Source organism: Pleurodeles waltl, chromosome 5 (assembly GCF_031143425.1).
Source record: "Pleurodeles waltl isolate 20211129_DDA chromosome 5, aPleWal1.hap1.20221129, whole genome shotgun sequence".
Lineage (NCBI taxonomy): Eukaryota > Metazoa > Chordata > Amphibia > Caudata > Salamandridae > Pleurodeles > Pleurodeles waltl.
Window position 1 is genome coordinate 274518700 of NC_090444.1, and position 26138 is coordinate 274544837.

The window sequence follows — 26138 nt, forward strand, 5'->3', positions numbered from 1 at the left end:
GGAGAAACCACTACGACGCCACCAACTATGCCGCTGGCCTGCACCGTAACCTGCTGACACCTCACGGAGATGCACTTTCCCTCTTCGCACCACGACCCTAGTCTCACCAACGCCATCATCGGGTGACTTCACAGAGTCGCTGCTCGTATCGCGACCTTTGGTCCCCCCACTCTGGCATTGCCTGCTCACACCGCAGCCTGGGCATCCCCGACGCCGCCACTCCTGCTGACACGGTCACTGTTGCCTGCACCGTGGCATATGGACACCGCTCGTGAAGAGCCCGGAGCACCGTCCTGCACCGCAGCCCCAGCCCACCGATGCCAGCACCATAGACTCCAGTGTTGTCACCAGGCATCCCTGCCTGCACAATGGCCTCTGGACACTGTTCGTGAGGGTCACGAAGCACCGTCCCGTCCTGCACCGCTGGCTTGGGCCTACTGACGACAGCGATTCAGCAATGACAACGCCGCTGCCTGCACTGTGACCTGTTGACACCACACATTGCTCCGCCCTGCTTCACACCGCAGCCCCGATGCCAACCACGCCAGCGCTCCTGACTTTGTCAGCCCGGAGTTCGATCTGCAACGCGTGTGACTTCAAGGGCCCGATGAACCCCGCACCAACTCTGGAACCGACACCGCGGCACCGCTCTCCAGAGCTCACTGCAAAGATCACGACGCCCTACAATTCCAAAGGTACTGTTTGCGGGTCTTCCTGACACCGTACCTGGCCCGCGACATCGTGGCCTGCCTGAACTGTTGGTTTTGTTGATCACGACGTTGTGGTAGCCCTAGGTGGAGCTATCGACTTCAAGCAACTGTATTTTTGAGTAAATCTTGCAGAATTCATATCTTTATTACTTTATGTTGGATTTTTATCGTACTTGGTCTTGTTTTATATATATATATATATATATCTACATATATATATATATATATATATATCTACATATATATATATATATATATATATATATATGTAGATATATATATATATATATATAAAAATTGGTTATTTTTCTAAAACTGGTGTAGTGTCCTTTTGTAGTGTTTTCACTGTGTTACTGTGTGTTATGTGCAAATGCTTCACACAATGCTTCTGAGATAAGCCTGACTGCTCGTGCCAAGCTACCAAGGGGGTGAGCAGGGGTTATCTGAGCAGGTATCTCCCTTATCCTTACTAGAGTGAGGGTCCCTAATTTGAGAGGGTGCAAACCGACTGCCAACTAGAGACCTCATTTCTAACAATAGGGATGAATGGAGTCCCATTCCCTAATAGTGATTCCCTAATAGAGATTGTGAATTTTAAGAAATCGCTATACTCACATACCATTTTGCATTTCTCAAATAGCAATTTCTTTACATTCACTATGTAGGAAATAGTAAAAGGTACTTTGATATATCTGGCCCAAAGTGCCTGAAAAGCCTGCAAGAAGGTGCTTGTCGGTACTTTTTGCACTACCATGTGCCAGAGCTATAAAGTAATTAGCTGGCAGGCTTCCACAGGGATACAGATGTTAGTTATCTCTGCACCGGAGGACAATGCCCTATGCCCCAATGGAAGGATTGCCCCTACCACACATAAACTGACGCTCTAGGTTGCATGCACTGCACTTGTCGCAGCTGCATCTCATTAAAGAGTAATGCTCCCTGCCGAAGAAATGAGTGTTTTGTAGAAAGAAATAAAGAACAGTACGTTAGAGCCTTTGGTTTTCTCCAGGTCAAGGCAGACATATTAGCTCGGGTTTAAACCTTTTAAGTTATATAGTGCTTGTGGTTCCATTTTACTGTTTCTTATTTGACAGCAGCTGTGGGGATGACGCTACGTCTCAGCCATCACTACTGTCCATCACACTAAATAACTCCCTCTAGGGTTGAGTTGCAGAGTGCAGTGCTGGTGAATAGCCAGCGACGTCTTTGATCTCTATGCTTGCTACTTCCTAATGTGCACACAGACATAATGGGACAGGAAGTTATCACTCAAGGTGACTAATTCTCCGGCCACTGAATGATTATCCTGTAGGCTGATTTAAAATATGACTGAGGTTTCCAATTGAGCAATGGGTGAAGCGGACTGAACTCTGTGTATGCTAACTGTGGACTGCACTTGAATACAAATGAGACTTCCTGCAAGCAAAGGCTTAAGGGCACTGATCAAAAGCTCAGCTAACTAATAATGTATTATTTAAGTGTGGGTGTGTTTATTGGCTAAAGGATGTTACACATACACCCATCACCTCAATCAAGTTGAACTCAGAAATACATCACAAAAGAAAGTTTTTGTCATTAGCTGGATTCAAAAGATTAAAGTAACTCTAACTACCTGCACGGGCACTGGGTGGTAGAGGTAGGGAGGGGCAAAGGAAAAAGCAGGAAAAACACCTCACTGGGACAAAACTAATGTTAGCTTATAATAATTTCCTCACTCCGCTCCCTCCTCCATATCTCAAGCCAAAACAATGGGACTTTTAAACCATACCCACCCTTATTTCATGGGTTCTCGTATGGTACAGGCCTCTGAACTACACCGCGCCTCATCACTTTAATCCTGGAAGTTTAATGCTTTAAGTTTGTTCTGTAGTGTATCTGCACAACACATTGTATGGTGACAGCAGTGGTCTAGTTGTATCATACTGCTGTTTTGTGCCATGCTTGCCTTGTGTTCTTGATATAACTTCAATAAAAAGTTTTTTCAAAAGAAAAAAAACTTTAATCCTGACCTCTCCTTCTCACCTCCAAGTACATCTCAACAGCTTCTAACTGTGAAAGCACATAGGTCGCACCTTTAAATATCCCCCTTAGTTTTTCTGCATGCCAGAGAGATGAATTGAAACTCAGGGTGAATAGCTTTTCATTAATGGCAGTCAGGTTATATCTTTGCCTCGAAGTTGCCTAATCTGGGAAGAGCGGAATTCTTTCCCTTGCAATGGTTTCAGATCTCTTTTTTAATGTCGTCCTGAGAATTGCCTCTCGATCCTTCAGACTACCTAACACTGCCACAATATTACCCCTCTGGTCTTTAATCCCCTCCTAGCTACTGGTTGTAAGTCTCAATGCCTCCAATCCTTGTGCATCAGAACCAAAAGTAGAGACTCCGAAGAGGATCTCAGAATCAAAATCTCTGCATCAAGTTGTGAAGGGCTAACTCCCCTCAGCGTTTGAAGGGGGCTCCTAGAATGTGGGTGTTAGCAGTCCAGTCCGTGTCTTCCGTGATTTTAGTTGGATCAGGGAAGGTGTAGCACCAGATCGAAACTTGGTTTATTCTCAGGCCGAATCTTTCACTTCCACTGTTGAGAATTCATGCTTCAAGACATAGCCAGTAACACCACGTAGGCTTATTTCTGTGATTGTGAGTTGTGTATCCAAAGACTTTTCACTGTGGTTGCAATAGAGCAGATCTTCATTTTAATACCAGGAGTAATTAGCTGCGGGTCGAGAAGGACAGCCAGAATCAAAACTTCTACCAGGGTTTGACTTTCACCTCCATCTCTCTGACTTCTCTGATCAGTCATTCCTCTCTCAGCTGCCTTGAGAAATCGGATGTCAATGTTGCAATGCCTATCACGCTTCTTGGGCATGAGCAGTGCCAGCAGCATAGACTATACTGCAACACTGACCTCCTTTTCTCTGGACCAAGTGACTCCAGCAGCCATTAGCGGGATCGTGTCAACCCTGTGAGCCCCTCCTCTTGCTTGATCTAACCCTTGGCGTGGCCCCTCTTCAGAAAAGGGTGACTCTCCTTGTTTGACCAGTGTGCTCCTGGACGGCTCCCTCACCACAGCAGCCTCAGAGTTTCCCCGGTGCCATCTTAAGAATTCTGTCTGACTAGGCCTCTATTGCTCTCCGCAGACATTAAAGCACTCTTAAGGGCCCAGCCTCCATGTATCTTGCACACTTTAAGTGATGTCTGGCATCGACGTGAATGGCGCTGCTTTCCTGGGGTTTTTGAACGGTTTGAGAAATGGCAAAAAGTTTAAAAGTAGATTGAAGCATAAGTGTAAATCTGTGCATGTAATCTTTTTTCATCAGGGCCTGAGCTGGAGCACCTAATGAGAAAATATCAAATGATTTTCTCTCATTTATACAATATTTAAAACAATTTAATTGGTGCTCAGAAGCTGTTCTTTTTCATGCTTCTGATCTAGTGATGACTGAAAACCAACCATGGTTCCCTTGTTAGACGCATTTTTTTCACATAGGTGGGGACCCGAATTTTAAATTATGTTATAGTTAATGCAATGTTAATGTTAGGTTACACTGTTTTCAATATAACGTAGAGGTCGTCACTATCTTGACCTCTTGAATTATTTTTTAGTTCTCTATAATGCTTTATAAGAAATCATCAATAACAATTGTAAAATCCCACAATGGACAAAACAATATTGGATAACATGCTAATGTTTGTCTAAGTGCTTTCTTTCCAATACAATACATCGGATGCCGCCTCTGTTTCGGCCTACTTGTTGTTTATAGTGCCTTAAGGGCACGTTTCAAAAGCAAACTATATATTTTCGCAAAAATACATACCCTTGAGTCTACCCTGCTAAGTCAAATAGTCTCTCCTTTATGATTGGAGCAAATTCTTTCCACAGCAATGACAGCCTCAAATACTTCTTTCTCAAACCCAAGAATGGGAGCTAATAACGGTGAAAATTACATCACCCTTAGGCTCTGTATTTGACAATTACACTCACGTTCCCACGGTTTGTAAACTGAACTCATACTGTTGTCTCCAAGCTCAGTTCATGGATTCGGACATCCTCTGGGGGACACCTGACCTCGAGTTTGAATTGTTGTGCTTCTTTAGAGTGTGACGCATGCCATAGAGTGGTGTTAACATGCTAATATGGGTAAACTAGTATTATAAAAATGAGACTGAAAAGAGTTTCTTAACACGTTGTTTATCTGATAAATTAACAAAACTAAACAAAACAAGACAGCAGAAGATCTGGAAGTTAAGTAACACCATACTCTAAATTTTGGTGGCTCGTGATGTCTGGCTATGCCGGATGAAGCAAATGCAAAATCTGCAATGCTTTGAGAAAGCGATGACCTATAGATAATATACAAGAACATTAACCAAACTTTCCTTGATCCAAACGTTAATATAAGAAAGCAACTCTTGAAAATGAGAAGGATTATTGGAGGGTAAGGGGGGTATTTATTTGTAAAGGGCAAATCCATTAGGAAATATAATACGATACAAAAACAAAGAGGAAACAGTGAAAATGAAAAATCAGTATACTAACAAATAGTGAAGAATATCCATGAAATTATGGATACCTTTCTTTTCATTATTAAAAGATAGCGGTTATTTACCCAGTTGCTGAGTAAATAGTGCAAAATATCTACTGTTTGGTCAGCAGCATTGAAAATAACAGATAAAAATCACTATTTACCCAGCCGCTGCCTTTATAGTTGCACTGTTTTTCGGGCAGCTGGGCAAAGTGCCAAACAAATCACTATTTACCTAGCCACTAGTTAAATAGTAGAGATTTTGCACTGTGTGGCTGGTAGCAGTGCAAATAACAGGGAAGCACCACTATTTACCGTGCCATTGGCTAAATAGCAGAGGTTTTGTACTGTTTTGTCCTGTTTTGCCAGCAGACAAGCAAACAAAAAAATTTTACTCATTAACCCATTGCTGTCAAAACAACAGGCATGTGCAATTAGGCCAACAGCCATGAACATAGCAAATAAACGTGATTGTTTATGTGGCTGCTGAGTAAATAGCGGACATTATATATTATTTGATCAGTACCCTGGTAAGTTTTTTTTAAAAATATTTTTTATTGTGCTTGTGAAAAAAAACAGCCAAACACAAGAAGACTATAAAACATGTGAATACAGTGCTTTCAGTGCCAAATGAGTAAAACAAAAAGTCCCCAACAGAATCGCAGCAAAGGGTCCATGCATTCTTGTACAATACAGCAACTCGGCTGGGTTAAAATAGCATGAAGGGAATCTAACCTAGAACATTGGTTATTGACAATATCTCAAATAAAGTGCACCTGTGCCTAGTACAAAACATTACCCAACCCTTGCCACTTCTTCAGTTTTCACCCCGATCAATTCCAATCAACAGTCCTTGAGTACTTAAAAAGGGACAAAAACATAATACATTGCGCTACGATATACATAGTTTCAAAATTCATAAAAATATTTGCATATTTAATAGCATGAAAATGCACTAGATGTGCCTCCGCACATTGATGTGACACCACTCATCTTGGTTAGGGAGTAGTAACCAAATTAGATGACTAAAATTAAGCCAAAACTGCTGGAAATCTCAGCAGACACCCCACCCAGTGCTTAATTTGTGCTTGTTGTTTCCGGTGCTGAGCACCGGCACTTATTTTTGAGGGCCGGAGCTTATTCTTCTGCCTCAAGCATTTGCTGCGAGCAAAAGACGCATATGGGAAAGACGGATGGAGGGAAAAACGAAAAAGGATCACAAAGAGAGAAAGTAGAAAGCTGCAAGAGTGAGGTGAAGGGGCAGGGAGTGTCTTTATATGGATTGAAGAGGCCCGAGATGGCTTGAGGATTATGCTGCCTGAGTATTCTATATTCACACATTTATTGCAGCAGCCGTGTGTTTGAGGAGGGCTTTGGGCACTGGCACCTTTTTATTTACAAATTAAGCACTGACCCCACCCGATGTGTATAAGCTTCCTCAAATGCTTTTGTCTTTTGCATTTTGCATCCCAAAGCTCAGCTTTCCTCTATTTTTGGAAAATCAAACTGCGAGTAACTGATATACAAAAGAACACTACTTATTGCACAGTTTTATGAATGTCTCTAGCATGTGGATACTTCAAATAATGCTAATTTAGTTTCAGGTACTGTCGGGACTTGAACCCACTCACTTATTTCTTGGAAAATTTTGCTCCAAAAAACGTGGATTATGTCACATGAAGAAAGTGTGTGGCCAATCTCCTACCACATTGGACTTGCAACGCAAACATTGGACATGAATAAAATCCACCATCTAATGCTTATTATAGGGTGTATAGTATGCCAGACACCTGGACATGAAAGCCATCCTTTGGTAATTTGCCGTATGTAGAACTTTATGCCCCATCTCAGAGACATATTGCCACTCAGCTGTAGTTATCTTATATCCAGTTGTATTCAGGAATACTGGAGCTAAATTAGAATCTGAATTATTCTGCAATGCTCAGCACCAATTACCCACGCCTCTTAGTTTGCTCTTGAAGAGTAGACACATCACTGCATTAATCCCTTTATGCTTCTCCTGATAGTTCACTGTTAACGAGCTACTTATTTGCCTATAACTAAAGAGCAGCAGGTGAGCTACTCCCTGAAAATGTAGGACTACCTCTTCCCATCTTATATGCTTCCTGCCCACAAAGATATTGTCCAGACTTACGAACCCCTTAGGTTTCCAAGTCTTCAATATAGATTTGGATAAGGCGAGACTGGATAATCTACAATTTTGGATTGGAGTAAACGCATGACATTGTAGAATCTGCCAAGAATCATAAAAGCTCTTAATACTATACTGCAGAGTTTGAAGGGTCTTATATCTCTTTTTTTGGGTAGCTTGACAGTCCTTAAAAAATGATAGATCTATTGAAGATTCTTTAACTATTATTTTCTTAAAGAAGTAATCAAACGCACCTGCCACAGACAACCTACAAACAACATTGTTGGGCTGAGCAGCCTGCTTATAGGTCTGACAGTGAGGTAAAGCTAGACTTTCCTGTGCTATAACTAATTAGAGCACTCCCAGCTTGACCCTTGAGCATTTGTTGTTCCATAAAAATTTCTGAAACAGTTGATCCAACTCTTTGAAATATGACATCTTAATCATGTTAGGGAGGTTGCCAACAGAAATAATATTAATGGGAGTATTGTCATTTTAATCAGCGCAACCCTATCAATCATTGTTAATGAAAGGGAGGCCCCTCTATTCAATAAACCCCTCACCTTAAAAAATGTGACCTGGTAACTCAACTCAAATAATTGTGAGTAATCATTAGTCACATAAATACCCAGATGTTTAATGAGATGTTGAGTTATATATTGATGCCAAAGCCACAGGGGATCCGCGGGGTGAGTTGAACAGTAAGATTTCAGTTTTTGTCTAATTAACCTTATATCCCCCATCACCGTGTATTCCTCTATTATATCCAGCATCCTTTGGATACTGACCCGATCAGCTTTTAGGTAGATGTTGTACGCAAATAACTTGATTATTGTCATCCCATCTAGTGGGGAGACAATAAGCTGATCTTTCCGTATCTTCACCGCTAATGACTCACTAAATAAGGCAAAAAGTATTGGGAACATCAGGCATCCCTAACAGGTAACCTCAATAATCAACACCACGCCTGCTTCCTTGGAGTCAGCAATCACTTTAGCTTCAGCTTCTTGATAGAGATTTTTTAACATATTGATGAAATGATAGGGAAAGCAGAATTTCCTTAAAAAAGAAACCGCCTCCCAACTGACCAAATCAAAGGCTTTTTCTGCATGCATCATTAAAATGGCTGACTTTTCCTGTTTATTTGAAAAATAGTCAATTGCTTGAATTAAGAATGTTATATTGGCTGAGATCTGTCCATTAAAAAAACACACTGGTGCTCATGGATCAAGCACTGCACCAACGGGATGATTTGTGATGCTCAGACTTTAGATAAGATCGTGTAAGCTTTTTATTTAAGGAATGAACGTTTTTAACTGTTATTAGGCATTTTTACCTGTTATTAGGCATTTTTTAACTTTGAAGGCCAGTGTTTCGGCTTTCCCTCTTTCCTGGGGCAATTCCTTCGCTAAAAATTCAATTATTAGGGAAAGGGAAAAAACAATTTTTTTAATTTTTTCCTGATTTTTCCTGCATTGGGGGCACATTCCTGTTTTCGTCTGTATTTTGGGGGCATTATTTGGTTTTTCTGATTACAGCAACCTTGGGGGCCCGTGTTCAGTGGTCTCCGGTTGCTCATCTCTTTTTACTTTCTTACTTCCTGGTTGTGACTAAACTAGACCACCATTTTTGTTAGCGGTCTAGTTGTTTCTGGGCTCTTGAGCCTCGTTCAGCTCCCCCGGCTCATTTAATGCCAGAAGGATGCCGGCTGGGCACCAGATAAGATCGTGTAAGCTTTTTATTTAAGGAATGAACGTTTTTAACTGTTATTAGGCATTTTTACCTGTTATTAGGCATTTTTTAACTTTGAAGACCAGAGTTTCGGCTTTCCCTCTTTCCTGGGGCAATTCCTTCGCTAAAAATTCAATTATTAGGGAAAGGGAAAAAACGAACATTTTAATTTTTTCCTGATTTTTCCTGCATTGGGGGCACATTCCTGTTTTCGTCTGTATTTTGGGTGCATTATTTGGTTTTTCTGATTACAGCAACCTTGGGGGCCCGTGTTCAGTGGTCTCCGGTTGCTCATCACTTTTTACTTTCTTACTTCCTGGTTGTGACTAAACTAGACCGCCATTTTTGTTAGCGGTCTAGTTGTTTCTGGGCTCTTGAGCCTCGTTCAGCTCCCCCCGCTCATTTAATGCCAGAAGGACGCCGGGTGGGCACCAGATAAGATCGTGTAAGCTTTTTATTTAAGGAATGAACGTTTTTAACTGTTATTAGGCATTTTTACCTGTTATTAGGCATTTTTTAACTTTGAAGGCCAGAGTTTCGGCTTTCCCTCTTTCCTGGGGCAATTCCTTCGCTAAAAATTCAATTATTAGGGAAAGGGAAAAAACAAACATTTTTATTTTTTCCTGATTTTTCCTGCATTGGGGGCACATTCCTGTTTTCGTCTATATTTTGGGGGCATTATTTGGTTTTTCTGATTACAGAAACCTTGGGGGCCCGTGTTCAGTGGTCTCCGGTTGCTCATCTCTTTTTACTTTCTTACTTCCTGGTTGTGACTAAACTAGACCGCCATTTTTGTTAGCGGTCTAGTTGTTTCTGGGCTCTTGAGCCTCGTTCAGCTCCCCCGGCTCATTTAATGCCAGAAGGACGCCGGCCGCGCATCGGACGCGCGCAGCGGGCGTGCCGCTGGCGCGCCAAAGGTGCGCCAAAGGCAAGCTTGTCTGCGCCCGTCCGTGCCCTGAAGCGCCCAGAGACCAGAAATACTGCCTTTTCTACTGCAGACAGGTTAGTCTACTCTCCCTCACATCTTTACGCATTTAAAGGGGAAGGGTCCGGCCTATCCCTCTCAGTACCCCCTGGGTTCCATGCTTTTCCTTTTTGCCCAGCCTGTCCTAGTTCCTCCAAGGCTGTTTTACCCCCTGTTTCCCCCCCTCCACAATTGAGCAAAATATTACTTCTCAATTGTCGCTCTTTACCTGCGCACTCCCTTCATATCTATACCCTCATAGAAGATCTCTTCCCTGACGCCCTGTTTCTTACTGAAACCTGGTTAGGCAGTGACTCAGCGGCTGATATCTGCAACTCCCTACCCCCCACCTACTCTATGGTGCATGTAGATCGACCCAATGGAAGAGGTGGTGGTATAGCCATTATCTACAAAAATACCTTTCAGTGTATCACCTATCCCTCTGATATTTTGGACTGTGAAAGCTTAACTTTCTCACTCTATTTTCCCCCACTTTTACCTTTTCCGGTATGCTTCTCTACCGACCCCCAGGACCCTGCACTCGCTTTTTAGATTCCTTGCCAGAAGCGGCAGCTAGCCTTATCTGTAAATCCCCTAATTTTACTATTCTTGGGGATTTCAACATCCACCTTGATAACGAGAACTGTCTGCACGCCAGGTCCCTACTTGCGTCTCTCTCTGCGCTTGATTTAACTCAACACGCAATAGGACCCACTCACACCAAAGGCCATACGCTGGACCTCTTATTTAGTAATCTCCCTGCTCTTACTACTCTGCCGTCCTTGCCTCTAACCTGGACAGATCATTGTCTTTTATCTTTCTCTTTCCCTTATAAGGCCACGCTAGACATACAGTCCACCTTTTTAACCTCTGGCCGTTCCTGGTCAAAATTGGCTCTTAGGGAGTGGCGTGCTGCTCTCCAGACCTCCTTTGGGGTCAGCAGCCCCTCCGCATCAGCAGACTTATTTAATGAGTGGATCTCCTCCTCTTTGGATGCTATTCTGCCCATTAAAACAAGATCTAACAAGCCCTCCCATAAGGCTAAACCTTGGTTTTCTCCTCTTCTATTAGAACTAAGAAAAAAGTGCAAAAAGTTAGAACGATCTTGGAGAAAGTACTACAATCCCACTGATAGAGAATTATATAGGCAATCTATCAGACTCTACCACTAAAATATTAAAGCCGCCCAGTCCTCATACTATGGGACAAAAATAGAAAACTCCTCTTGCTCACAAAAGGAAATTTTTCAGATTTTTAAAGAATTAACCATAACCCCTATGCCCACCCCCCCCACAGAGCCCTCCATTGAATACAGTAACCTCTTGGCATCCCATTTCAATGACAAAGTTATTAAGATATACTCTGGTTTCTCCTCTTCTCCTTTCCCTGAGACACTAGAGCATCAAACAATGGATCCTTCCCCCTCCGGAAGTATATTAATTGCCTTTGCACCCCTCACAGATACTGCTACTACCAATCTTCTTCTCCAAATTAAATCAGGTTCCCCCCTAGACCCCGCCCCTCCTTCCATTCTCTCGCGGGTCTCAGATATTATTGCCCCCCCTTACAAAAATACTGAATCATTCCCTATCCTCAGGTTCTCTTCCTCCTCCTTTTAAGCATGCCATTATTAAGCCTCTTTTAAAAAAGCCGAAATTGGACCCATCTCTGCTGGAAAATTACAGACCTATTGCTCTCCTCCCCCTTTCAACAAAAATCTTGGAGAAACATGTTAACCGCCAATTAACCAGCTACCTTGAGAGCCACGAACTTCTCCACCCCACTCAAATGGGCTTCAGAGCCCATCATAGCACGGAGTCAGCCCTCCTCACAGTGACAGAGTCAGCTAGGCAGCTTCTAGACCAAGGGGCTCATGTAGCCGTGATTCTACTTGATCTTAGCGCAGCTTTTGATACGGTGGATCATAACCTTCTTTGCTGTAGGCTCTCTCAATTAGGGATAGGAGGCTTAGCTTTGTCCTGGCTGTCCGCTTTTGTCAAAGGTAGATCTTTTCAAGTGCTGGATCGAGCCTACTTTTCCGATATCTTTCCATTGACCTGTGGAGTTCCTCAGGGCTCCTCCCTGAGTCCAACCCTCTTTAATGTCTATTTATCCCCGCTGGCTAATGTGATCGCTCCCTACAATCTATCTTTGGTCACTTATGCCGACGATACTCAACTGGTGGTATCACTATCTAGCTCTGGGGATTCGTCGGCGGCCAACCTTTCGTGCTGTATGAAAGACATTGGAAGCTGGATGGCCCAGTCTAAGCTTAAGTTCAATGATGGAAAGTCAGAAGACATTGTACTGGGCAATACCCCCCCAGCCGCTCCCCTCTCATTGTGCTCAGAGGCTTTCAATAATCTTCCTCCGCCCAAGGACCAGGTAAAAAGCCTTGGTTTTTGGCTGGATTCTCGCCTGACCATGGACTATCAAGCAAGAAAAGTCTCTTCTACTTGCTTTGGTATTTTAAGAGTCCTTAGGAAGATCTTCAATCTTCTCCCCCCTACGGCTAGAAGAATCCTCGTTCAAACTCTGATTCTCTCCCGTCTGGACTATGGGAACTCACTGTTTCTCAGCGCCCCGGCCTATGTCATAAAAAAGCTGCAGATAATCCAGAATGCAGTTGCCAGGCTTCTCATCAATCTTCCCAGACATTTATCCGCTAAGCCTGCCCTTGCAACTCTTCACTGGCTCCCCATTAAGCAGCGCACCCATTTCAAAGCCTTATGCATCGTTCACAGAGCCCTTCAAGATAAGGGTCCGATGTTCTTTAGAAAGCGGCTATATCTTTATGCCCCCTCGCGAAGTCTGAGGTCCTCTTCCTCCCGACATGTGACCATCTTGCGGTCTAAGAGAGCCTGGGGGACCAATTCTTTTTCCACCAAGGCCGCTCGTCTCTGGAACGATCTCCCCTCTGAACTTCGTTTTGAACCCTCAGAGCAGCTTTTCAGAAAGAAACTCAAAACTATTCTTTTTTGTAGATAACTCTCTGAATTCCTTCTGATTGCCAGCTCTGATCATGTCTGGTTAGCGCTGGGATGCCTTAGGGTAACTACGCGCTTTATAAACCCTTTAAACTAAACTAAACTAGTAAATTACTTATAGTCTGCATTTAAAAGGCTGATAGGCCTATGGGAATTAACATTTGTCGCTACTTATCTTGTTTAAACAAAAATATCCATAGTCTATTCCTTGTAGGCTTTCGGAATATCTGAACCGACTCTGTATTGACTGAACACTTGAGATAGAAAACAGGAGTCAAGCAGTGATGCTGTGTTGAATTGACGGCAAAAGCATGTGAATTGTGTATGCACCGGATGATTTGCCAGCCAAGGGTCTACCAGCCAAAAATCATGTTTAAAGGTTGCCAGAACTTTGAATGTATTAGGATTGAGCTGTCGCTTGGTTTTATTAGATGTATCTAACCTTAAACCCTGTATAAAATTAAAAACCCCACCACAAATTATTGGACCTTCTGCCCTCATTGCAATACTGTGTAGTTGGATTAAAGGCTCTGTATCATCACTGATGGGCCCTAAATAGTTCACAAGATTTATGAGATTACCCATGACTAACACCTTGATCCACAACCACTTCCCTTTTAGATTCCAAGTTACCTCCTTCACTTGCCAATTAATAGAGCTTGACAAATAAATTGTTACTCCCTGTTAGAAATGGGGTCTTTGGTTGGCAGTCAGATTATCCCCTGTCCAAGCAAGGCAAATGAGAAACACATCTGGTTAATCCCCGCTCAACGCCTTGGTAGCATGGCATGAGCAGAAAGGCTTAACTCAGAGACAATGTGTAAAGTGTTTGTACCAACACACATAGTAATACAGTGAAACACCTTAAAATGGACATCACACAGCTTTAGAAACATAGCCAATATTTATCTAAACAAAACAAGACCAAAACTACAAAAACCCAACGTATACAGGCAAAGTTTTGAATTTTTAAAGATTAAACTTCAATATAAAGCTTGAAACACAAATGCTTTGATTTGGTGATATCACAGTGTCATGACTGAGTTGTTCCCAATAATCCGATGCCAATGGGGCCGGTCACAGAGTCACATGGACCCCCAGGTACAGTCCCTTGTGAAAATGAGGAGACACTGCATAGTTGTGAAGTGTTGGATCCACGCACTTCCGACAGAGTCGGTATATGGCGGTCACAATGTGGTGCAATGACTTCCCTGGAGTCCCAGACTTCAGCATTGCTGCAGCGGCATTGGGCCTGCGGTGTCATCACACTCCAGCAATTACCACAGTTTCGGTTGCAGGCGTCATCATAGGATTCAGCAGCAGCTTCGGTCCAGAGTCGTCGACGGCGGGTTACTTGGTTTTTCCACCAGCTTCTCCTTTCAAGGGCCCAGGGACTGGATTAGGCACCACTTGGCAGGGCAGGAGTCTCAGCAGAGAGTCCAGGTGCTAGCAGAGGAAGTCTTTGATGGCTCTGAGACCTCAGAACAGGGGGCAAGCTCAGTCCAAGTCCTTGGAGAGTCTTCTCAAGCAGGATTCTACCACACAGTCAAGTCTTTGTCCCCTTTCACAGCCAGAAGCAGCAACTGCAGGATAGCTCAACAGTCACAGTCAGGGGCATCACTTCTCCTCAGCTCTTCAGCTCTTCTCCTTGGCAGGGGTTCCTCTTGGTTTTGGAAGCAAATCTTGAAGAAATCGAAAGTCTGGGTATTTCGGTCCGACACTTCGCCTTGCTGCCTTTGAAGTTGCCCAACTTCAAAGAAAAGTCTCTTTTGTTTACAAGATCCTGCCTTGCTCAGGCCAAGCCCCTGACACACACCAGGAGGTTGGAGACTGTATGTGTGAGGGCAGGAACAGCCCATTCAGGTGTAAATGACCACTCCTCCCTCCACTCTAGCCCCGATGGCTCATCAGGATATGCAGGATACACCTCAGCTCCCTTTGTGCCACTGTCTAGAGGAGATTGACAAACAGTCCAAATGTCAGTCTGACCCAGACTGATAATCCACAAACAGACAGAGCCACAGAATGGTTTAAGCAAGAAACTGTCTACTTTCTAAAAGTGGCATTTTCAAACTAACAATCTAAAAAACAAATTCACTAAGAAATGTATTTTTAAATTGTGAGTTCAGAGACCCCAAACTCCTAATCTCTATATGCTGTCCAAGGGAAACTGCACTTTAAGAATATTTAAAGGCAGCCTCGTGTTAACCTATGAGAGGGATAGGCCTTGCAACAGTGAAAACTGAGTTCGGTAGTATTTCACTGTTTGGGCATGTAAAACACATCAGTACATGTCCCACTTTTAACATGCACTGCACCCTACCCATGGGGCTACCTAGGGCCGACCTTAGGGGTACCTTCCATGTATAAAAAGGGAAGGTTTGGGCCTGGCAAGTGGGTAACTTTGCCAGGTTGAATTGGCAGGTTAAAACTGCACACAGTCATTGCAGTGGCAGGTCTGAGCCATGTTTACAGGGCTACCCATGTGCAGGCAGTGGGTGCTGCACAATCAGTGCTGCAGGCCCACTAGGAGCATTTGATTTGCAGGCCCTAGGCACCTATAGTGCACTTTACTAAGGATCTACTAGTAAATCAAATATGCCAATTTTGGAAAAGCCAATTACACATACACTTTCACATAGGGAGCACTTGCACTTTTGCACTGGTTAGCAGTGGTAAAATGCCCAGAGTAACAAAAAGAGCAAAAAAAGAGTCCAGAACACAGCAACAATCTGGGAAGTAGAGGCAAAAAGTTAAGGGACACCACGCCAATGATGCCAGGTCTAACACTCCCCTGACTGCAGCCCCTGCCGATGCAGAGTATGCATGGGAATAGTTTCTAGGGATAGATACGTTTGGAGTATTCCCCTTATAATGTGTGTCCGGAATGAAAATCGTTTGTGGTTTAAATGAAGATAGTCAATTAATCATTGCAACACTTTTTTTGCTTATTTAACATCCCATTCTTGTTACTTGTTATAACCTTAATCTCTTAGGCCATGGTATTTACAAATGCTCATTCTTGCTTGAAGACGAGTTTGTCCTCCTGTCCCTACCTTACATAGTGCCACAATTCTACTGTCTGGATGTGCAAGACAGTTCTGCTTTCTTACATTTCTGCTCATTTTCTCTGCTAGTTACCTTCCCACCCCTCTCCCCTGCACAACCTTCTCCCACAGCCCTTCTAGAGTGCCACAACCACCACCCTGACAGGAAGGCTTGCCCACCGTTCTGTCTGCCACCTCTAACTTACTATTTGGTGCCATGTTTCTGCAACTGGCTGTGCTCCGGACAGGTTCCCCCACAAAAAAGAGAAAAGGAATTAAAAATAAAGGAAAAGTATTGAGAACGTAGATTGGCCCCTACATAAGGTACACAAATGTGCAAAGTGTGACTCAACAGCAGCTGGTATAGCCTAGTAAAATGAACACTTGCTACCTTAATATGCAAACTAGGTGCCAAATGATGCCTAACACCAATATTTAATGCCTGGTTACCTCCCACCTATCCACACAAGATAGTATGCTTCCATCTGATCATTTCAGAGGGTACCATACCTTGAACATGGTCCTAAAATTGCTAAGTGCAAAAAAGAATAAAAGAGTAAAATAGTGCTAAGTACACAGCAGCTTGCCTACATCACCTTGGAAATTCTAACCCACTAAGAATTTATCTTTAACAAGATACTGAAAGTACAAGGTACATACGGTTGATTAGTGCTTATCGGTTTAGTTGTACAATCACACTAGACTTTACATATGGTCCTGAAAGTGAGGAGTGATAAAATAGCCAGACGAAACAAAAAGTGCTAGGTGCATAGCAGGTAACCAACATCCCCTTGAATATTATAGCCCACTAGGGACTAATCTTTAAGAGAATTCAAAAAGTGCAAGGTGCACACAGCTAACTAAAGTTTGTGGCTTGATCATACGGATTTCACTAAAGCCTCCCACTGTTCTCTGGCACAGGAGTTGGTGCTTGATGCCATCGATGTTGTAGCACCAACATAATACCCACCCCTCCATGCCATTTTAACTCTGAGCCTTTTGCAATAAGTATTGCTGCACTAGTAAAGCCTGAGGTCCGGCAGCTCTGACTTGTCCAACCAGCCCTAGAAAGTCCCTCCTCCCGTGGGCCGCTGCTGCTGATATGTGAGAGAAGACTCAAAACTGGACCTTATCAAGCATCAAAAATCTTGTCTGCGGGATTGCCTTCGTGAGGATCCTCTCCTTTATATGGTAGTTCTGTGAAGTTCACAATAATAGCCTGGTGGTACCCTGAGTTAGTTAAGCGTTGAGCTGGGATCCAATGCTCCCTCATAATAGTGAGATCTGATGGGGCATCCTCAAGAATACAAGTTTTGATCAAGGATTCCATAAATTAAAAAGTACTTTCATGATTCCACAAATTTTCCGCTCCTTCTGGCACCCCCACAAAGCACAAAGTGGATCTTCTGGCTTAATTTTCTAGCTCATCAATTTTATTCTGGAAGTTTATCAACTTCTTTTGAATGCTTCCTATGTCCTTATCCCAAGTGAGCGAGCGACCATCAAGCTCAGATACACTTTATTCGACTCTTGTAATTGTTTGGATATCTGCAGAACAATTTTCTCTATTTTGTTAAGCCTTTGGTGGAGTACCACTATTTATTGGGCCTGGATGGCATTTAGATCCCAAATCTCGGCCAAAATAATAATAATAATAATTTCAAACAGTGGCTGAAGTGATATTGATTGACGCCATATGGACTGCGAAACAGAATGGCTGTGACTGGCCTGGGCTCCTCCTTGTCTGGTGATGCCTGAACCGACCCTAAAGAAGACATTAGTGGCTCTGAGGTTCCCGTAGCTTATGCACTGCCCTTTTGAAGTCTTGTGAATAGTGGATAATCTCTCAGCCCCTTACCAGGCCCCTCATCAGGCCCTTTTTCACTCTCCAACCTTGAGCTGGCCTGATACAACTGCACAGCTTTCTCCCAAGCTGTTCCACCCTGCATCTCCTGTGTCGAAAGAACTGTTGCCTAGCCCTGGATCCTCAGGTCGAAAAACTCTCAACTAGGGCAGCACCTCACTCCTCTGGTGAAAACAAGAGGCATTATTCATTGGTGTTATAATAGCAGAGCCTTGCAGGGCCAGGCTCCCACAGTTGTCGACCAGAATTGTTTTCTCCATACTGACACTATGTAGAGTATCCCTATGCACCATTGTTTCTTCTCTTTGAGCTGTAATACTACATGCCAGCAGTGTGTGTCTCTTTGCTTTTTCTGCAAGAAGTTTGCCCGTAGCTGAGGTAACAGCTCCCTGAGAGCACTGCTGCCTTATATTTGCCCCATATTAGCCCTCCCAGTGCTGTGTATCTTCTACAGGGCCCAATCTATCTGTAACAGATGCCAATACCCTCAATGGGATCCCTAGGGTTTTATCATATTGTGAGGGAGAAGGACACACTATCCACCGGGTAATGACAGACTCACCTGCCACAACTCCTCAAAGTAGAGTGCCTCAATCACCATGGTGAGGCACCTGGAGCTCCTCCTGCCCCTCTCCTGTGTGCTCCAATATGCAGGAAATTTCAACCCAGCCACAGTGTCAGTAAGTAGATGTGACCCAGGGATGTTGTGGGCTTAATCGCAAATGACCGGTATCTTAGTACCACCTTCATAGGTCCGGAGTGTGGAACTCAGCACGACCTGGCCACTGCACTCTCAGCATTCATTGCCGGACACAGAAATACAATCATCGTTTTCATCCCAAGGGGGGTGAGTTCTTAAGTACTATAGCAGCATATCATGTGGGCTCAATTGCCGCCCAGTACCCTGGTAAGTAGTAAAGAAATTTAAACATTTACCCGGCAGCTGGCTAAATAGCTGAAGTGAAGAGCTGTATTGCCAGTGGCATTGCAAAAAACCTGAAAACAAACTTCATTATTCACATGGTGGCTGGCTAAGTAGTAGACAGTGTGCGTGACTTGGCTAGTAGCCATGTAAATAGCAGATGCACTTCACTGTTTACCCACCTTCTGTCCAAATAGCTTAAAGTTTGCTTTAATATGCCTTTTGCAGATTTTAACAGGTAATGACACCAGTACAATTGCAAACAAGGTGTGAACCCAATTGGCATCCATCTAGGGAAATATTGTTTTAAACATTTTAAACAAATTGCGCTATATTTTGATGCTTTGATGGTTTAAGAAAAAAAGTTGAATAAAGTTCCTTGACAAGTGGACCCATCTCTTTATGAAAGTTAGGGTCCTGGTGTATGAATATTTCATTCACAAAAAATTGTCGCAAGTTCCAAAACATACTTTTTCTAAATTTACTGTACATTGCAAACTGACCTAGGTACTGTTCAGTTGGTTCACAAATACTGATTTGTAGGGGGTTGCAGAACAACCTGCCTAATTAATATTCATTACGTAGGTGCCAATTGGAAACCCTCTGAAATTGGCTGTAATCACAGGAATGGTGGCCCAGAGAGGACAGCTCAGCCCTATTTCTATGATGGTATACCAAAATAGAAAATGTTTCCTTTTTTCCAAAGCAGTTGGTGTTTCTAAAAGAAGCCACTGCTGCTTAAAAAAACATTTTTTGTTTTGTCCACTCTGACAGTGCCAACACAATTTCCCAGGGAAAGGGGCCCTAAAGGGACCTCTTCCCCTCTACAAAATAGTTACCACTCCAACTCAGGGGCTGTTAGCTTATCAATGGTTTGCAACACCAATTCCAGTTACAAATTATCAGTAAAGTCCTTTCCACCATGGATGGGAAGAGAGGAATCCCCTTTCCTGAGCCCTACTATGAGCAACTAAGAAGTGATTGCAGAAGTCATTTTACAAGTCAAAAGAATTTTCCAACACAAAAAAAGGTTTTGTATATAATGATATGAACTTTTGTGGTAACAATCCCTGTGATTTTGCGACATAAGTATGTGTTGCGATATAACTGTAAAAGTGAAATAAAGGGCCATTTGTACGAAAGCTTTTTCCCAGAGACACAGAATGGGTAAAATCCTTTGGTACATCTGGCCCAAAGCGTCTTAAGTCTTTTAAAAGCAATCAAAGTCTCTTTCAAGCACAAAGTACCTAATTTGCGTGCAAAATCTCTGTAAAGAACCGCAGAGGAGGAGATGCGTGGAAACAAAGGGGTTGTGTCGATTTCTCGGGGCGCACACAGTGATGCGTCATTTACTTTTCACGCAGGGGTGGCTGTGTGCTGATTTGCGGCGCTCGGTCGTGGATCCTCTTCAGGTTGCGGGGTTTTTGGATGCCCCGGGGATGATGCGTGGATTTCCTGGGCTGACAGGACAAAGTTACAGGAGCTGCGTCGATTTGGTGGGCGTTACGTTGAATTTTCTACCACACGACAGGCACTGCGTCAATTCCTCTCTGGAAGTCGGGCTGCATCATTCTGGCTTTGCTGTCCGTCGATCCGGTGGGCTGTGAGGCAAATTTCCAATCGCTATGCTGGCACTGCGTCAATCTTTTCGATGCGAAGTCAGGCTGCGTTGTTTCCGGTTCGGCGTGCAGTGAATTTTTTACCGCGGTGCAGGCTGTGCGTTGTTTCTGGCAGGCTGTGCATCGAATCTTGCCGCACAAGGAGTCCTTCTTGTAGAGATGAAGTCTTTTTGGTCCTGAGAGTTCAGGGAACAGGCGGCAAGCTCTATTCGAGCCCTTCGAGAGCACTTCTTCAACTCAGCCAGAGAGCAGCAAGGCAGCAGGGCAACAGCAACGCAGCAGTCCTTCCCAGAAAGCAGACAGGTGAGTCCTTTGGGCAGCATGCCGGTTCTGGTTCAAGTTTCTTCTCCAGGAAGTGTCTGAGTTGGTAGGGGCAGAGGCCCTGTTTAAACACCCAAATGTGCCTTTGAAGTGGGGGAGACTTCAAAGAGTGTCATAGAAGTGCACAAGGTCCCCTTTCAGTTCAATCCTGTCTGCAGGGTCCCAGTAGGGGGCGTGGCAGTCCTTTGTGTGAGGGCAGGCTACTGTCCTTGGGCATGCAAGTGTCAGCCCTCCACCCTCCCAGACCAGGAAGACCCATTCAAAGGGCAGATGTATGCAAGTTAGGTTGGGTATCCTGTGTTTGGGGTCTGTCTGAGTGAATGCACAAGTGCGCTGTCAACTAAACCCAGCCAGACATGGATTGTAAGGCACAGAAGGATTTAAGTGCAGAGAAATGCTCACTTTCTAAAAGCGGCATTTCTAAAATAGTTATATTAAATCAAACTTCACAAGTGAGCAGGATTTTGTATCATCATTCTGGCCATACTAAATATGACCTTCCTACTCCTTTCAGATGAGCAGCTACCACTCACACAATGTGTGAGGGCAGCCCCAATGTTAGCCTGTGAAGGAGCAGGCCTCACAGCAGTGTAAAAACGAATTTAGGAGTTTTACACTACCAGGACATGTAACCTACATAGGTACATGTCCTGCCTTTTGCCTACACAGCACCCTGCCCTAGGGGTTACCTTGGGCACCCCTTAGGGGTGACATATGTAGAAAAAAAGGGGAGTTTTAGGCTTGGCAAGTACTTTTAAATGCCAAGTCGAATTGGAAGTTAAACTGCTCACACAGACCTTGCAATGGCAGGCCTGAGACAAGGTTAAGGAGCTACTTAAGTGGGTGTCACAATCTGTGCTGCAGGCCCACTAGTAGCTTTTAATCTACAGGCCCTGGGCACATATAGTGCACTTTACTAGGGACTTATAAGTAAATTAAATAATCCAATGGGATATGATCCAATGTTACCATGTTTAAAGGGAGAGAGCATATGCACTTAAGCACTGGTTAGCAGTGGTAAAGTGCGCAGAGTCTTAAAACCAGCAAAAACTGTATCTAAAAAGTGGAGGAAGGCAGGCACAAAGTTAGGGGTGACCACCCTAAGGCTGTCAAATCTAACATGTTCCCCCCAGCTGAAAGTGGGGAGAGCTACCCAACTTCCTGAGAGCTCTCATTGCTAAGGCGGAAGTATCTGGAGAGACCGTCAGCGTTGGCATGGTCAATCCCCGGGCGATGCTCCACCGTAGGTCTATAAGGCTGTCAGGTTTAACAAGGCCTTTAGTGCTAAAACAAGCTTGGGTACAGGCACTAACTTATTGGTCTAAAGATCGGAAATGTTTGAATGTTTTAAAGTTATTTTGATGGACATGACACAGGATGCCACTGCATTACACCATGGGCAAAGACATAGGCCCTCATTACAACCCTGGCGGTCGGTGTTAAAGTGGCGGTAATATCGCCAACAGGCCGGCGGTAAAACAAATGGAATCACGACCATGGCGGAAACCGCCAACACAGACAGCCACTTTAACACTCAGACCGCCAACAGACAGGCAGAAGACAAAGTACCGCCTACAGTACTTCAACACGCCTATCCACCACCTTTTCCGGGGCGGAACCAACGCTATCAAAAGCACGGCGGAAACAGTACACAGAAGGGAAAACACTCACCTCTCGACACCCAACGAGGAACCAGGACGCCATGGAGCCCGAACTACAGGTGTTACCTATGCTGCTGTTCCTCCTGCTCTATCAGGAGCAGGACAGACGCCGTTGACGACCACGGTGAGTACTGCACCTACAACACAGGGGAGGGGGGATAGAGAGTGACACGCAACACGCGTGTGTGTGTCACTCCCACCCCCACCCTCACCCACAACACCATACACACAAATACATGCAGCAACATTACAGATACACCCCCTCACCCCTTGGAAGAACGCAAGGACAAGAGGAAATTATTGTAACCAGTGTAATCATGAAAAATCTGATAATCAAAAATCAAAATTCAGTATATACATACATGTACACCAACTACACAAGTCCGGATAGTGTACCAATCATTGTCCGTGGACCACTGGTCCCAAAATGCATGGGTGAAGCCCACACTAGATACCTGACTGGAAACGGAGAGAACACTGCTGGGGCATCAGACTGAAAATAAACAGGCACCTCAGGGGGAGGGGGAGAAGGGGCACCTCAGCCAGATGAACACACGACGCCACTGCTGCACGAGGGGGCTCCATGCCCATTGCTGTATCCTGGGAAGTACAATGCCACAGTCTCTCAAGTCCCTTCAGTGGTTGGTTTGCCCACTGCTGTATCCTGGGGCGTGCAAAGCCACAGTCTCTCAAGTCTCTCCAGTGGGTGGTTTGCCTACTGCTTTAACTGGGGAGTGCAAAGCCACAGTCTCTCAAGTGTCTCCAGTGGGTGGTTTGCCCACTGCTTTATCCTGGGGAGTGCAAAGCCACAGTCTCTCAAGTCTCTCCAGTGGGTGGTTTGCCCACTGCTCTATCCTGGGGAGTGCAAAGCCACAGTCTCTCAAGTCTCTCCAGTGGGTGGTTTGCCCACTGCTTTATCCTGGGGAGTGCAAAGGCACAGTCTCTCAAGTGGATGTCATTCTCCACTGGTTCTGGAGGGGGCCTGGTGCCCAGAGTGTTCATCCTGCCAAAGACTGAGGTAGTGGATGTCATTCTCCACTGGTTCTGGAGGGGGCCTGGTGCCCTGAGTGCTTCATCCTGCCAAGGACTGAGGTAGTGGATGTCATTCTCCACTGGTTCTGGAGGGGGCCTGGTGCCCTGAGTGCTTCATCCTGCCAAGGACTGAGGTAGTGGATGTCATTCTCCACTGGTTCTGGAGGGGGCCTGGTGCCTAGAGTGCTCCACGTGCAGTGTGGCTGGTACAATTCCCTCACCTGGGTGTGTGTGCAACGAGATTGGCGAGGTACAGGTAGCATGATACACCATGGAGGCAGTGACATACCCCACACTGCTGCGGCTTCGCCTTCCACCTGCAGGTGCAAACAGTGATGGAAGTCATGCCTCATGGAAGCTGCCCTGGGTCCAGGAACTCTCCTCCAGCCTCGGATGACTGACCACTGGGGATGGTAGCCATGTCAGCGGTGGTGCCACTGTCCCAGTACACTGCTGGGCCGGTGGCGGTGCTTGCGGCGGTGTCTATAACGGCGGTGCTGGTGGCGGTGCATGGGTCAGCACCTGCTGAGGGACACAGCAGGACATCTCCTGCAGCCTCGGACGGCTGCCCACTGGGGAAGAGGCTGGGGACTGTCGCTGAGGCTGTAGATGTGCCAGTGGCGGTGCAGGTGGCGGTTGTGGTGGTGGGGCAGCTAGCGGTGTTTGCCGCCGTACAGGTTGGTGTGGTCGTGGACAGAAGGTGTGACACTGGTCCCTCAGTCGGTGCCACCATGCCCTCTCCTGACCTGCTCTTCTGCTTTTGGCCCTTCCCCACCTTTGATGGCACCGCAGTTCTCTTGCCACTATCCCATTTTGTTTTTGCGGAGCCCTTGGTGGCTGGTAGTTTCAGCTTCTCCCTCCGGGATGTGGGCACCTTTTTCACCTTGGAAGGTGGCGGAATGTCCTTGCCCTCGCTAGGTGGCACACTGGCAGCCCTGATGGGTGGCACACACGATAAGCCCGCAGTTGCTGGCACCACTGTGCCTGGGAATTTGGTGTCTGAGGTGCTGGCCTGGGACCTGGACGGCCTGTCCCTAGGGGAAGGACGGGGGGGAGGTGAAGGGAAGAGGTAAAGGGTTGCCAGGAAAAGTTTTTTAGACACACTGGGATGGGAAGATGGAGGGGGTTTTGGGAGTGGAGGAAGAGGTAGTGGTTGTAGGAGGTGTACGTCTGCTGAATTTGGGTGAAGGTGCATTGGCCGGAGGCTGTTGTGAGGTGGATGGCTGTTGGGTGGGTGTGTGCCTGCGTTTGTGTACTTTGGGAGGAGGGCTCACAGTCAGGACACAGGGGATGCGTGAATGGTAGTGGGGGTAGTGATTGCACGTGAGCGTTGTGTGGTGATGGGCGTGCTGGTGATGGAGGTAGTGGCTGAGGATGTAGTGCATGCAGGTGTGAGTGGAGACAAGACAGGGAGGGAGGAGGAGGGGGACACAGTGGAGGCTGTGGATGTTGCTGTGTCTGCATGGGGATGGTGCTTGTGTAAGTGCCTGTGGGATGTGTGGTGCTTATGTTTGCCTGAGCCACTCTTGTGTGTTGGTGTGTGTGCATGCTGGTCTGATGGTGTGCTTGGGATAGGCTGAAGTAGAGGGGATTGAGTCTGGGTGGAGGAAGTTGGAGGGGGGAGGCTGGACACAGGGACAATGGTTGCCATCAGTGCTGAGGCCAGAGCCTGAAATGCTCTCTGTTGGGCCGCCTGCCCAGAATGAATACCCTCCAGGTATGTATTTGTTTGTTGCAAATGCCTCGCAACACCCTGGATGCATTCAAAATTGTAGATTGCCCAACAGTGAGGGATTTCAGGAGGTCAATAGCCTCCTCACTGAGGGCAGCAGGGCTGACTGGGGCAGGGCCTGAGGTGCCTGGGGCGAAGGAGATGCCCACCCTCCTGGGTGAGCAGACACGGGACACACGCTGAGGGGCTGCTGGGAGAGCGGTGCTGGTAAGGGGGTGGCGGCCTTACCTGTTGATGCTGTGCCCGCCACCGCAAGGGACCTCCCATCAGAGGATGAGCCGCTGTCACTGGTGTCTGCTCCTGTCCCCGTCGTGGACCTCCCCTCGTCCTCCGTCCCACTGGTGGCTTCAGACTCCGTTGCTTCACCCTTCAGGGCCAAGTGGGTTGCAGCTCCCTCCTGCTCCGGTGCCAATGCTCCTCCACCTGATGATGCTATTGCACACAAGAACAGGGAGACCACAAAAAGGGGGGGAGGGGAGACAGAAGAAAAACATGTTCAGTGCATGCAACACCACTACTGTTGGCTGACACAACACACAGGGAGCAGACCTCAGCATTACACCATGCACTAACAGTTCCTAGAAAATTCACCTGACGATGGGGTACGAGGCCTAAGCCCAATTGCTGCACACCTGGAAGTCACAGGAGCCTGAATAGGTGTAGATGGCTCTTACCACTAGTGGGGTTGGGGTGCCACATAGCCTACCTCACAAGGGACCTTGCCTACCAAGTTCGCCCTGGCCTAGGGGAACTGACTGCCCACCTCCCCCACCCAGACACCTCGTAATGTGCGCAGAGTCAGCTGAATGAGAGTGTATTCTCCACCTTGTGGCTGCTGTGATGCCCTCAAGCGCCCATCCAACTCCGGGTAC